The 14,274-nt window shown below is 39.6% G+C and overlaps 1 protein-coding gene across 7 annotated transcripts in view; it reads left to right on the plus strand.

Annotated features, from left to right (window-relative positions):
* Window positions 1-14,274, plus strand: part of ESRRG (estrogen related receptor gamma) — a 472,345-nt gene that overhangs the window by 379,924 nt on the left and 78,147 nt on the right. The gene's annotated exons all lie outside the window — the stretch shown is intronic.

Consider the following 14,274-nt stretch of genomic DNA (forward strand, 5'->3'; position numbering starts at 1 on the left):
ATTTAGAGCCTGCGAAACTGTATCAGTAGTAATACAGTAGATAAATAGCCATCAAGCTACGAAGGTTCACTAGGCACTGAGCAGGACCCACTAAACCCATTTCACAATCTGACCCAGATTCAAGTTCTGGCCTTTAGAGAAGAGAGTCTGTCTTTTTCACTCTCTGCAGTGCACAGCATGACACAAAGTGATTAGGATAGCCAGCAAAATATCTTACAAATAGAAACTAAATAAGGGAGGATTGGGCTAGACATGCAGCATGCTAGATTTACCATTCAAGTATGATTCAGTTCGCTACAGAAATTTTTGTTTGCAGTTGTTTCTTAATGCAGCCCACTTTCTGCTAAAGTGTAACCCCCCATCTTCCATTAAAAGCAGTGTAATTTTCTTTTAATAGCTATAGCCGTCTGCTCTGTTTAGATAGGTAGGGATTTTTTCCCCCTGCAAGTGTTCCAGTCTTTGCTCAAGAGTTATTGTAGCACTAGGCACTTAGAAGCAGCTATAGGTCAAAGTTTTAGGTGGGGCACTATAATCCTCTTTAGCTGCTTCTTCACTGCACATGCGCTCATTAATTAAGGGCACTTTTGAATGTGTCCCTTAGACCTTTCCTGTGACTGAACAGTAAAGCTTTTTGGTTTCTGATCCAGCAAAATGCTGAGTATTCTCAACTCTCAACTCTCATTGACAGTGGGAGCTGGGAGTACACAGCTCCTTAGAGGGAAAGGGTCCTTTGGTGGGTGAATTAAGAGAAAGTTGTTGGAATGGAATGAAAGGTCAGACTGGAAATATAAATTTGATCTGCTATTTTTTCTTTCCTTTCTTGGGGTGAATTTTTATGTTCAGAAAGAATGGAATTAATAACTTGAGTTGAGTGAATCATTCTTTCATTAATTTTTCCAGTTTCAAACTCGAGGTGTTTACCAGGTCAATTTCCCATTTTTTGTCTTGCCAAAGTATTTTTTAAAAAAAAAGAGATAGCTAGAGTTCATTTACACTCACACCCGACAATATTTGGCAAATAGATAGTAACTGAGGGTTTTTTGTTTTGTTTTTGTTTTTTCTCTAGCTCTAACATCGAATTTTAAAGAGTCATTACTGAAAGAGTTATTTCGAGGCAAAGTAAAAAAAAATTCATTTCCTTGTTTTATATTATTTCACTGTTGTTATGTTAGTGATCACTGTGACATCACCTGTGTGAGACATAATGAAAGAGAGCCTCCTGAATTCAGAATTCGCAAAGTGCAACATGTTAGCCCAACATGGAAGCTGTGTGGTAAAAATGTTCTTGAACAATAGCATACTTCTTGTGGTGTTTCATGAAAGAAGCATGTCTTTTAAGAAATGCAAGAGTACCTGTTTCGTGGAATACCAGAAACCCCCCACATCTCTCCACATGATTATGATCAGCCACTTGTAGCGAATTAGTCAATTGCAATTAGTTAGTACTAATAGTTTTTGTATCCAAGCTGTATTATAGGTGCTACATGCTAATAAGGATAGATTAATGGAAGGGCCAGTGAGGCTGAGGCCTCAATTTCTCCTAATACAATTGATTATAATAGTATTATGTTATGTAGATGTTATGAAGTGATATTTGGGGCCACTAAATCTCTATTGTCCCTATCCTGCACCATTGAAGTTGGGCTTTAAGCAATTGACTTTGGTAGAAGCAAGATTGGGCCCTCTAGGGGCATGACACTAATCTTGAATCTAACCCAGCATACAGCTCTTTGTATGGGTTTTTTGTTTTTTGGTCTGTTTTATCATTCTTTCTTTATAATTTTTTGCAAGAAAAATACAAAACCCAAGCAAATAAAACAACATGCGGTACAATGAGCAAGCCATTTCAATGACTATGAGAATTGTAATTGCCAACATCAGAATGAAGGGATGCACACACATACATAACAGTTACTTCATGCTTTCTGGCCAGGCAGCTATTGTTTCTATTAGGATATATTTTTGGGCTTTGTTAAAAGAATTTAAGCTCCATTCTAAATAATCTTAAAAAATAAAATAAAACCACATTTTAAAACTTGTCCATTGAGAAAATGTGAATTATTATTACAGTGTGACAGTGTTAATTTTTCTGTTTAGCACTGTTTATAAAAATGACCATTTTATAGAACTCAGTTAAATGTTGACATAGAATCTTAATCTTATCCCAAGTCGGGTTCATTTGAGGGCTCTTTGACAATCTTACATATTGGCGAGATTCTTTAACATGTCTCAGCACTGAGGTGATGCTCATCCTCTGCCCTTAGCCAGCCCATTCCCCAGGGTGCAGGACACCATCCTCACACTTTGCAGCAAACTTGATACTATGAACTATATGGTCATATAGTACTTAGGATGCCACTGGCTAGAACCTGCCAGTTTAGATTTGGCCCAAATCATACTGTAGACAGATGCAAACATATTGCCACTGATTGCAAAAAAATTAAATTTAGTTACTATTTGGATGAGGAAGCTAAATCTGTGGTTCACGTATTTTTGAATTGACTCTGGTGTGATGGACCAGCCATCTGTCCTGCATGTGAGAGGTTCAGCTTGTGTCTAGATACCGATGGTAGTAATGGCTAGCAGTGTTGGCTAAGCAGCGTAGGAAGGTTTGAAAGTATTCAAATAATAATTGATCTTAAATTGCTATTAGGAAAAAAAAACCTTCTAAAGCTTTTAAAAGGAAAACAGGGCTTGTAAGTGTAATGGCCCTGCTTCAGGTTCCTTGTTTCAAGCTAAACTTCTTAGTTTAATTTTAAACCTTTTCAAAGGCGTTGCACCTTCTTTAAAGGTGGAACACCGCCCCCTCACAGCTCTGAAGCTGCGGAGCAACCCCTTTTTGTTTTCACAAGCTGAAAATAAAGTGTTCACATGAGCTCATTTACAGAGAGTGGAGTTGGCAACCTTATCAGGAGAAGAGAAAGGAGCTGTGAAGATGAAAAGCTATCGCAGTGACAGAAGTCTTTATTAGGTTGGGCAGTAATGGAATGTGGTGTACACAGGATAAAGTGACGGCTATCTAGAGCATTTAGGGAAAACTAGAACAGTAATCATGTTTTATGTTGTTCCTAGTCTGGCGTCCTTGGTGATCCCATTGACCCTTGGGATGTTTGGAATAAAAGGGTGGACTCCATGTAAATAGCGTGCTTGTCCAAGGAAGAAACTACAGTTAGTGTTAAATAACCCACCCACGCTTGCTCTCTGAGACACGAATGGTCACCAAAACAATTGATTCAGAAATAGAGAGAGTAAAAATTCATTATTAATTTTTTTAATTGCAATTAATTTTTTTTTAGTTAATCACGTGAGTTAACTGCAATTAATCGACAGCCCTAATAATATTTTAACTTTGCATTCAAACCAAGGGGCAAAAATCACCTCCGTGATCTGCACTGCAGATCTCTATTGTATCAGTGAAAGTTTTGTCTATAGAGTATGCAAGGGAGATATGCAGGGCAAATAATTGATCATTTATGGCCCCCAATGCAAAGCCCATTGAAGTTAATAGAAGTCTTAAAAGTAACAAGAGCTACAAAATATGTCACCAGAATATAGACCCTCCATATAACTATATTGAGCCAAGTTGTCAGTTTCACACAGCAGATTTCAACTGCGTTCTGTATGTATGTGGAATTTTCATATAATGTAATTGCACAATAACCTTACATGGAACCCCAGTGTGCAGTCAGTACTCAGCAAAATTCCCATTGCCTTAACCCACTTAGCACACAAATGCACATCTATTGTCCATGCAAACATCTGTTTCTTGGAGCAGCAACCATTGTTCACATGAACGTGGGTTTGTGTGGGCAACAGCCTGCTTTAAACGTATTTTGGAACAATAATTTAAGCGTCTCTTGAATATTAAGTCCATTATGGATGAAATTCAGGCAGACCCTTCAGAATTTTTCTGTATGTTGTACTGTTGGCAGGAGTGCTTGTGTGTGTACATACTGGTCAATTCAAGTAAGTGTTGGACAGATTCAGCAACTGAGTTCACAGTTTATAGGTCCTCAACAAGGAAATGTTCCAGGTGGGCCCTGGAATCAGAGCATCACTAGATTTTAGCCTGCACTCCCTGGTCTGGCTGCTCTGCGTCTTGAACAGATCATTCCTGCCACGGATAGGAAGAAAATGCGCTTTGGGCCTATTCCACCAATTCCCCTGAATCGGGCCCTGCGCCCAGTGAGGATCCCTTCCCTGGCTAGAGGAGCCTTTTTAATTTTTACTCACCTGGCGGCACCCTGGGTCTTCGGTGGCACTTCGACGGCGGGTACTTCGCTCACTCTGGGTCTTAGGCGGCACTTCAGCGGCGGGTCCTTCAGTGCCACCAAAGACCTGGAGTGAGTGAAGGACGTGCTGCCGAAGACTCGGAGCACCGCCCGGTGAGTACAAGCCTACGTGTTTTGTTTGTTTGTTTGTTTTAAGTCATCTCTGCCGGGGCCCAGTCAAAACTGTTTGAATTGGGCCCCACACTTCCTAAAGCCGGCCCTGCTAAAACCCATTGACCAAATCCCATTGTCTTTAATAGCAACAATGTTGGGCTTTTTTACATAATGAATCAACTTTGTATTGATAATAAGCAAATAATACATTTCTACAGAACTGCTCCCTATCATCGAGGGGCCTTTATGGTTTTTATTTTCATTTAAGGTGGCAGGCTTGTTTGGGTTTTCATTCATTCTGCTGCTTTTCCATCTTCATTAAGGTTTCTTCCTCTTACCAGTCCTGGATTAAAGCCATGGCCCTTTTGTTTAGGAAATAGTATACTCACAAAAAGCCCTTTAGAATTAGTGGTACTTTAACTAAGTGGGAAAAATGGATAGCTAATTGTTATTCTGGTACTTATACATTTCATAGCTCCTATGAAATTAAAATAAAGACCTGCAGTGCTTTTAGAGTCATCTCTGGCCCTCCAATAAAAACAAAAAGGCTTCACTTCAAATGTTGAATTGCCTTTTTTAAAAATGCCTTTAAACAATAGTTCTGTCTCTCAATTTAATTAAAACAGTAGAAGTTGTGCCTCAACTATACAGATCCACTGAGAATGGTAATTGATTTGGCTCATTTCTCCTTTTTTTAAAAATCACAATTAACAATAAAACACTGAATGTTTTGGTTAAAGAGCTGACAAATAACAATGAAAAAGAAAGATGAATGGCTGTAATGCTGCTTACATTGATGAGGTGGGTACCTTGAATATTATTCATGCTGGAAAAATTCTGCAGTCAGGACTTCAGTGACATGAGTTCAGTGGAAGTTTTGTCTGAGAAAGGACCGCAGGCATTAGCCCATCAAGCAAATTGTACAAAACCAGTTCATTTCAATAACAGACCTTTTGTTTATATTTTGCAACAGGCAGCTGATCTTTTTGTACACCCACATGTAGCCTACCTCTCAGTAAAGAAAGATTATGATGGAAGGAATTTACTCAGAGATCATAGAATCATAGAAGATTAGGATTGGAAGAGACCGCAGGAGATCATCTAGTCCAACCCCCTGCTCAAAGCAGGACCAACCCCAACTAGATCATCCCAGCCAGGGCTTTGTCAAGCTGGGCCTTGAAAACCTCTAAGGATGGAGATTCCACCACCTCCCTACATAGCCCATTCCAGTGCTTCACCACCCTCCTAGTGAAATAGTTTTTCCTAATATCCAACCTAGACCTCCCCCGCTGCAACTTGAGACCATTTCTTCTTGTTCTCTCATCTGCCACCACTGAGATAGACTTACCTAAACCCTACATGCCTGATTTTTCACACATCATGGCTTGGTTCAGATCCTTTGGTTAAGACCACAGGGGAAAGGCAGATTTCCGCCGATGCACATGCAAAATGAGATTTGAATGTAATACAGATGATAAGAACATTAAAGCATCCACATTTGAGAATTGGTCTGGCCCTATAAAACTCTTGAATTTTATGGAATTGAAAAGAATAGAAAAAACATTTTGAAGTTTCTGTTCTTTCTAGAGATGAGAGGGAGAAAAAGCAATGTGCCATGCAAGCCTGAATGCTGGGCAATGGATGGTTAGCTCCTTACATTTTTGCAGAATGACTTCTATTTTGGCTCCTCCCATTACCAATGTATGTTGTTTTAAATTAGATCTGACTGGCAACATAGAACATAAACTTAAACTTAAATTCCATTCTTTTGGGACATATGTTGATCACTGGAGGACTCATTCCAGAATTTCTCCCTCTCTCCCCACCTATGTACAGTATTGCACAATTGATTAATTGCGTTATGGGAAGGACCAGCTTTCCCTAGAAGTGCTAGAAGCACTTTCTCACAGGCATGGTCCTAATGGGCCTGTGTTGCAATCTAATGCAGTAAGGCACATTTTCTGTTCCTATAATCCTATGTATATTTCCAATTTCATTTTGTTTTTATACTTTCAAAAGTCTAAACAACATTAACCAATCAGTGTGAACATTGTTCCGTTTGTATCTCATATCACATTGTGAGATGTGAGCCCTATATGCATAATACAGATGACAGGGCCCAGTCTAGTACCCATTTGAAGAAATGAATGAAAGACTTCCATTCATTTCACTGCGAGTTGCATTGGGCCCACAGAACTAGGGTGACCAGATGTCCCAATTTTATAGGGACAGTCCCGATTTTTGAGTCTTTTTCTTATATAGGCTCCAATTACCCCCCATCCCCTGTCCCAATTTTTCCACATTTGCTGTCTGGTCACCCTACACGGAACTCAAAACAAACCTTCATTTTTTTATCTTTGCCAACAAAGGCAAAACTCTTTGGATTGCTATGCTAGATCCTGTCTAGGAGTAGTTAATTCCTTCACTTGCTTGGTAACTGCTGCAGTGTATGCTTATGACAAACAGAGACTTTATGTTCCATTTCCCCATAAAGCTCAGCACATCAAGCCTTCCCTTCTGACCATATGCTGCCACACTAGGATTTTCTCTAGATACATTATGGCTTGTCTTTCTTAAGCAGGATTCAAGACCTTCACCTGCAATTAAGTGTAGCACTCAGCACTTGGAATCCAAATCAGTTTAGTTCATTGCTACATTTGAGTTCTGATAAGGGTTATGTACCTTCGCGGTAATGCTTACCTTGTGGCACACAAAGTTTATCATATAAAGTGGATGTGGATTTCATTGTGAGAGTGTAGTAGATGACCCAGATTAGCAGCAATTGAATGAAAAGGGAACATTTTAACAAAGGTGTACAGTAAGCATCTTTTATAACATCTTAAGTTTTGATGTCACTAGAAAAAATAAGAACCCTGAGTAAAGAAACATTATCCTCCAATTTAAGAAAAGAAATAAATTAAAAAGCAGAGCATTTTTTCAGTTTGCTGTTTAATATATAATCAGGGTTTTTAATCATCTTTTATAGAGATAGGTTGGGACCCAAAAGCCTCTGAATTTGGGGAAGATTTATATCCAAATTACAGTTTTCTCTCTAATGGGAAAACCAAAGTCCTGACTCTGAATATCCCCTGAACTTTACAAAAGTTCTGATCTGGAACTTCACAGCTGGTCCCATGTTCTGTAGTGGGCTGAAACAAATGCCCAGCCTGAATCCTGCTGAAATCTGAACTCCCCTGAATTTACACTGGTAAGAACTGAATCAAGATACTAATCTGGAGCCAAACTTTGCAGCTCATGGTTTTTTGTATTTAAAAACACAGAAATCATGAAAACACAAAAGTACTGTGGAGTATATAGCTTGTATGGCCAGGTCCCAATGAGTACATCTACACTGCAGCTGGAAGCGAGTCTCACAGCGCCAGTAGACAGACTCACGCTAGCGGGTCCGGAGCATGCACACTAAAAACAGCAATGTGGATGTTCTGGCTCAAGCAGAAACTCAGACTCTGAAGCCCACCCATCCCTGTAGGCTTCAGAGCCCGAGCTACAGCCTGAACCAAAATGTCTGAATGGTTCTTTTTACTATGCTAGCTCGAGTGCCTCTAGCACTTGTTTGACCCTTGCTAGCACAAGTCTGTCCACTCAGACTGGGAGGCTTGCACCCAGCTGCAATGTAGACATACCCAGTAGTGTCCAATCTTTAATTACTCGCCAAACCAGCTTCAGCAAACACCTCGTCTCAAAAGCATAATTTCTACAGCTGTGAGAACACAACATAGTGAAGTTTGTTGTAGGGCCACACTTTTGTGGGCAGGGGAAAGAAGAAGAAGGGCCTGAGCAGATGGAAATCAAGCCCATGAGTTGAGGATAATAATAAAGGGACATTAATCCACAGTACCACACCATCTCTGACACGGTGGCATAAGCAATAGAAAATAACTTGACTCTGAGAGGTGGGGGAAAGGCAGTAAAAAATGAATTGTGTTATAGTTTCTAAAACCTGCCTCCATTAAAAAAACAAATGTGCCTAAACAATGGCAAGGTGTGTGATGCTCACATAAATCTCCCACTTCAGCAGATGGGAAACATGTAAAACCTTAGGAAACAGTATCAGAAAAATACTAGAAATGTTAAGACGGCTGAGATCATGGATTAATAAAGATCCAACACTCAGTCTCCAGGGTCTTCCTCATCGGATCCATCCTCACTGCCGTCTGCTTTGATTTTCTCCAATAAACATGCGGCTGACTCTTTATTCCCAGAAAACTTATTGATGTTCCTTATAAGTGACACATAATTTTGCTGGATATAAGATAGTTGCAGGCTTGTTCTGCAACTGCCAATCCCTTCCTTTGCTCCAGGATGACCAGGCTAAGGCCCAGAGGGAGCAAAATCAGTTTGTATTCCTCTGTTCCCTTTCATGACATAGTCAAGATCCTACCCCTGTCATGTGGCTGTAGTAATGTAATGATAAGCAGTCTGCTGCCTTCTCCCAGACCTCTGTGCACATTTAAGAAGTTGTTCAGTGTTATATAGCATCCTTCTGATCCTCCTTTAAATTCATACTAAGTAGTGTAATGAGCATTCTAATGAAGGTAAATGGATCCAAATCTTCCCACTGGGATCAGAGCTGTTTTCTGGCATGAGCAGAGCTTATGGCTGAGGGAGGGAGGGAGAGAGGGGGGCCTGATCCATTGGAGGGGGGATGGGGCAGTTTAAAGGACAGTACCCAAATTTAATGTAACACTGTGAGGTTTGCTGCTATTCCAGAGCATTGATCAAGAGGGAGGGGAAGGGCAGCCTCAGTGGATGAGGATTCCCCAGAATAACCTTACTGGGGAGGAGTGGAAGGGCCATAATCCTGAAGCCAGTTGTGATCTAAGGATCCCACCACTCAGTGATCTGCTTTGGGGCCTATCCCTGCAGGCTTTTCTTAATGTTTCTAGTGCTTCTACTCTGGCAAACTTCCACTGTGTGTCAGAGATTGAGTTCACTAAGTGTTTGCCTGGGTAAGGAGCGAGAAAAGACTGAGTAAGGACTTTAACATTTGGCTCTTGGCTTTCAGTAAGCATTAAACAGAGCTTTATAACTGATTAGGGCTAGACTGTGACATTTAGGCACTGGGCAGCCTCTAGAATCAAATCCTTTTCCAAATACTGAGGGAAGGGTACGCACCCTGCAACATCATTGCTTCCCTCTGTAACCATGGCCACCTCCCTTCAGCAGGAGGGACTGCAACTGTCCCCAGTGCTTGCCTGGGGAATAAATAGGGTTCAAAAGACTTCTTGCATTGTGCTCCATGCAAAGATCAGGAACAATCTGGCCTTTACAGTCTTTAGTAATTATCTCACAGTTCTTTAATATATATTTGAGTGTTAATTTTTGGTTGTGGTGTTTTAGCTTCAAGCCATTCTGAGTGTTTTTCCACAGCTCTCTTTATGTTCATGAGCAGCTAGGTTAAATGGGTCCATAGTTTCTAGTTTGTCTAGTGGTGCATGTAACTAACTTCCCATTTTTGCAATGGAACAAATCTAGTCAAATCCTACAGGAGCAACACCACCACCACACCTCTGCTCTTCTAACAGGTGATTTGAAAGGTCAAAGAGTATTTATAGTCAGTGTTTTTAAGGTTAAAAATATACATTGCAGAATGAAAGGTATTTGTGGTTACTCTCACATCTGTGCTATTTTCTTCCTTTGTTTGGGGTTTTTGCCCCAGGAAGGAGAAAGGATTAGTAATAAAAGATAAATTCCCATGTATCTTTCCCCCTAAATATAGATTACGTTCTTTTAATCTGGCTTTGACTGGAAGTAAAGAAGTCGTAAAGCTAAATGATGATTATGCTAAGAGCATTTCTGGCATTGTTGGCAATAGTACCATTCAGTTACATATTTTCCGTGTGTTTTATTTACCCTTTTTGTGCATCTTCTAACTGGTAATTGTCACCTCCTGACCTAATTAATTTTACATCTTTAATATTGATGGCAAAAATGTAGAAATATCCTCGTGTTTATGGAGGTCAGATAATTTTAGGATTCTGACTGGGATGATGCAAAAAGTATAAAATAAAAATGGAATACACAAATAATTAAAAACTATGCTCTGGGGAATCTGTATATTGCATAAAGACATTAGCAAAACTCGCACTGAGATGGATTATTCCTTTCCAAGGGAAAAGTAACAGTATTAAGAATGCCTCAAAATCATCAGTGGTAAAATTAATCAAAAAAGGAGAAACTCTGCCTAAAGTATCCCCTATGTAAACGTACAAGAGAAGAAGGGGGAGGCATGTGAGATAAGAGACTGAGAAACAGACACTGCTTGTTTCATGTAACAGGCATTGAGAAAGTACATGTAATGATTTGTTGTAGTTCTTTTTACTTGAAACTTTGGATGCATTTTGAACATTGAATTAAAAATCAACTGTTGCTGGCTTTTGTGATAGTGTGATCTGTAACCAGCAAAGCAGTAGCTTCTTCCCCACAGCTTAATGAGACTGTAAACAGGCGTGACCTGAAAGTAGTCAGCCAATCAAATAACAGAATTCTGAAATGGTTAAATCAGTGCAACGCTTTATTATAATATATAGCATATAATATAGTAGATGGGCTATTACAACTCTGAAACTTTTATTTTGGTCACTACGATTGTGACCAGGGTGTTTATAAAAAAAAAAAAAAAAAAAAAGCAAGGCATGAATCTATTACGCTTGTGTCATCTGCTCTCACCCTGGTATAAATCTGGGTAACTCCACTGGCTTCAGTAGCGTTATCCCAGATTTGAACTGGAGTGAGAGAACAGATTTTGGCCTCTTGATTTTACAGTGCTATGTATGTGGCCCCAGTCCTGCAAAGAGTTCTGTGTGTGCTTAACCTCACGCACAGTAAATAGTTCCATTGCGGTTACATTGGGCATAAAGTTAAGCATGTGCATAAACCTTTGCAGGGATAGGGCCTATGATAGACTGCGCCTTTCAAGAAATATGTTGATTTAACCAAAAACAGAGATGTCTATTGTTAAGAAAATGTGCATAGAATTCATTCAGGATACAGAGCTTACTCATTTTAGTATCTTTATTTTTTAATCATTTTTTGCCTTCTTACCTAAAAGTTTTTATATGTTGCCTATGAAATTACACTGAAATCTCATCCTAACATTCATTTCATTCTAACAGTTACTCTTACTGTTTAATCTAAAATGTTTTCCTTCCATGAACATCTTTGTATACAGGGCATCTTGAATAGTGAAGTGGAGCCTCTTTGGTGAAAAAGAATATTTCTTATGACAACATTTTTTTTGTTAATTTAGTCTGGCTAAAATTACATACATATTCATGCATCTTATTAAGAACAAAGCTTTACTCTTGGATATTTTCCATAAATTTATCCTCATAAGCAATTTGATAGACATCTACTATAACTGTAATGGTGGAAGTTTACAGTAAATCAGTCTCCCTGGTTTAAAAATCTATAATTTATTAACCCATTCCCCAAAGGTCCAACACTTCATATAAGATTACAAGAAAATTGTCACTATTTTTTATTTTAGAGCAGGGAGCATTTTATAATCGGAGTATATTGTCTAATTGTTACAAAATTTATTGTGTTTTACTAATGTAAAATCAATTTAGCTCATGATATTAATTGAGCGTAAGATTATGGATGGCCAAAAAGGGCTTCAAAACACGAGCCCGTTATTGTAGCGATGTTTTTCAGCTAGGGTTTTCTATATTAAGTCTGATCAACATTTAGCTCTGACGCTGCTGTACAATTGCCATACTGGCTATGTGGGTTAACCATGGAAGTGGTGTACACAAAGCTTAGATAACTTAATTCAAGCTGTAGTATTGGTAATGTGATATCACTAATAAACTTCCCATTGATCACTGAACTATTAATCTGAGATCAGATGCAGATGCTGCAAGTAGGATAAAGTGTCACCCCAGAGTACTGTGACAGACAGTATCACAAAGGGATGAGAGTGGCATCATACAAGTTGACGGGTAAATCTGCTGCCCTGTGGTCAAAAATACATTGATAAATATATTCCCTTACAAATAAAGCTCAAGATGAACAGTAGACTACATTTTTGTTTTCATTCTCAGTACTTTTATCTGTATCATTTAGTACAGGTTTTATTAAGTACATTGAAAGGTTAACTCATTGTCTTTTTTATTTTCTTATTTGCTATTTTGCATAGGTAAAACGTTGAAACTTAGTGTTGACAGCTTCTGTGGCTTTATCATAAGCCTTCTGAAACTGAATGTTTTCTTAAAGCCCTAGCTGCTGGAGTCAGGTTATTACATGAGAATCTCAGCTTGCATTTTAAAAAAAGTAACTTTCTAGCTTTCGTCGTTGTAGAGGAAAGATTGAAGATGTGAATCCCACTGGCTCAAAAATCAGAAAGTAAACAAAAAGAACACAAAATGTATTATTTTTTAAATGTGATTGTTGGGGACCTGACCTTTAAACTAATTAAAGAAATACCATTACAAGAAAAAAATGAACACTTCTTATTTTTAAAACCTCTTTCCCTAAACTGCTCTTAGTGCTTTAGTACTGTAGGCCCTGGCCTTGCAAGTAGTTCCATGTATCTGCTTCCATGCTTCCACCTGCACATAACACCACTGAAGTCAATGGGTTCTGCATAGGTGTGAAGGTCTGGCCATGTGAATCCAAGTGTGTAGGAATGGAACCTTCTACCATAAACTGAAAGAATTTTAAAATCTAATCTACTTTTCATTATTTCTATGGTTTACTTCTCACTCAGCTTGTACGATAGAGCTAGACTGGTCAATGTCACCTTTGTTTCAGTTTCACTTTCTGGTTCTTATGCATGTTCAGAATTTTGTTATGGTTAGGTTCATAGTAGCACAGGGGACTGGTTAGTTAGAAAGAAAAATCTGAATTTATTGAAACATTTTTGTTCCTATTAAGTTTTGTAAATACAAACATACCCTTTTACAAATGTAGAGTCTGAGCTGCGTTGATGTTGTCCCTTCAACCAAATTGTCCCATGACCTTATCACAGCATTCTCATACCTGCTGACAATGTCAGCATGAATGTTCATATAGTTTGACACTTCCTATAAAATATTTATTTTATTTCTCATGAAGACTTCTGCTGACATGGTATCAGGCCATGATATAAGCATTTTTAAAATCTCTTCCAGGCACAGCCATTTTGAGTATGGATTTCCCCACAGGAGCTGCAAAATAGGCACTCTGTAACATACAGAACAGTTATGAAGTCCCCAATCATGCAAAAATGTGGGCATTTGCTGAATTTTATGCACAAGTAGTGCCTAGCATTCAATTGGACTCCTCATAAGTGTAAAAACAAGCAGTTACACAAACATTTGCAGAATTGGGGCCTGAGTTAAAGCACTTTTATCCTGGAAAAACCATTACTGGTATACCCCAACTTCAGGAGATGTGCTGATCCATGAAGGCTACATATCTAAGTTTAAAACGGAACCCCCAAAATCAGAGGCGGATTTATCTTGAAATAAACAGTGCGATGGCACGGGGCCCCCAATGACAGCGGGCCCCCAAAATGCAGGACAAATCTCATCTGAAAACCTGCCCCTAAGTCCTGGCCAGTGGCGCAGTAGGGCTCAGGCAGGCAGGCTGCCTGCATTCCGTGGCTGGTGGCCCCACGCCACTCCTGGAAACAGCTGGCTGCTGGCACGTCTCTGTGTGCCCCTGGTGGTGGAGGAGGCGGCTCTTCGCGCTGCCCCGGCTCAGAGCAGTGCACGGAGACCCGCTGCCCTCTTCCCTCCAAGGAACGCATAGAAATGTGCCAGCAGCAGACAGCAGAGCTAAGGCAGCTCCCTGCCCATGCTGCCTTCCTTCCCTCCCTCCGTGCTGCGCTGCTTCCGGAAGCGGCCGGCATATCCCTGCAGCCACTGGGGGTTTCTCTGCACAT

Source organism: Mauremys mutica, chromosome 3 (assembly GCF_020497125.1).
Source record: "Mauremys mutica isolate MM-2020 ecotype Southern chromosome 3, ASM2049712v1, whole genome shotgun sequence".
In the NCBI taxonomy this organism is placed as follows: Eukaryota; Metazoa; Chordata; order Testudines; family Geoemydidae; genus Mauremys; species Mauremys mutica.